We start from the raw sequence: 1,579 nt of genomic DNA on the forward strand, positions 1-1,579 counted from the left end.
TCCTAGCCCTAGGCCTAAGCCTAACAGTAACCCTGGGAAGGTAAATCAGCCTGGTGTTAGGCTTCTTGCCAAGGAAAAAGCCGTGAAAGCAGCCATGTTGTGGCACTTTTGCACTCCCTTTTGGATGCCTTTCACAGCTCCAGTGTGCCTGGAACTCAGGGCTTCCTGATTTTAAAAATCCTAGCCCTAGGCCGAACCCCAACCCTAAGACGAGAAAGGCAAATCAGCCAGGAATTAGGCATGTCCCCAAGGAAAAAGCTGTGGAGTCAGGCATGTTGTGGTACTTTTGCGCTCTTCTTGGGTAGTCCTTCACAGCTGCTGTGTTCTTGGAACTCAGGGCTTTCTGGTTAATAGAGCCTTTACCCTAGGCGTAACTCAAACCTTAACCCTAGGAAGGAAAATCAGCCTATGATTCGGGATGGTCTCATGGAAATATCAGTGGTGGCAGCCAAGTTGCGTCACTTTTGCGCTCTCCTTGGGATGCCTTTCGCAGCTGCAGTGTGCCTGGAGCCCAGGGCTTCCTGGTTTTAAAAGTCCTACGCCTATGCCTAACAGTAACCCTAGGAAGGTAAATCAGCCGGGTATTAGGGTTCTTCCTAAGGGAAAAGCCGTGAAAGCAGCCATGTTGTGGCACTTCTGCACTCCCTTTGGGATGCCTTTGGCAGATGAAGTAAGCCTGGAACTCAGGGCTTCCTGGTTAAAAAAATCCAAGCCCTAGGCTGAACCCTAACCCTAACCCTAGGCAGATAAATCAGCCTAGGTATAGGGATAGTGCCAAGGAAAAAGCTGTGAAAGCTGCCATGTTGTTGCACTTTTGTACTCCCCTTGGGATGCCTTGAACAGCTGCAGTGTGCCTGGAGCTAAGGGCTTCCTAGTTTTAAAAATCCTAGGCCTAAGCCTAACAGTAACCCTAGGAAGGTAAATCAGCCTGGTGTTAGGCTTCTTGCCAAGGAAAAAGCCGTGAAAGCAGCCATGTTGTGGCACTTCTTCGCTGCCTTTGGGATGCCTTTGGCAGATGAAGTAAGCCTGGAACTCAGGGCTTCCTGGTTAAAGAAATCCAAGCCGTAGGCTGTAGCCTAACCCTAACCCTAGGCAGATAAATCAGCCTAGTTATAGGGATGGTGCCAAGGAAAAAGCTGTGAAAGCTGCCATGTTGTTGCACTTTTGTACTCCACTTGGGATGCCTTGAACAGCTGCAGTGTGCCTGGAGCTAAGGGCTTCCTAGTTTTAAAAATCCTAGCCCTAGGCCTAAGCCTAACAGTAACCCTGGGAAGGTAAATCAGCCTGGTGTTAGGCTTCTTGCCAAGGAAAAAGCCGTGAAAGCAGCCATGTTGTGGCACTTTTGCACTCCCTTTTGGATGCCTTTCACAGCTCCAGTGTGCCTGGAACTCAGGGCTTCCTGATTTTAAAAATCCTAGCCCTAGGCCGAACCCCAACCCTAAGACGAGAAAGGCAAATCAGCCAGGAATTAGGCATGTCCACAAGGAAAAAGCTGTGGAGGCAGGCATGTTGTGGTACTTTTGCACTCTTCTTGGGTAGTCCTTCGCAGCTGCTGTGTTCTTGGAACTCAGGGCTTTCT

Source organism: Ammospiza nelsoni, unplaced genomic scaffold, assembly GCF_027579445.1.
Source record: "Ammospiza nelsoni isolate bAmmNel1 unplaced genomic scaffold, bAmmNel1.pri scaffold_54, whole genome shotgun sequence".
NCBI lineage: Eukaryota > Metazoa > Chordata > Aves > Passeriformes > Passerellidae > Ammospiza > Ammospiza nelsoni.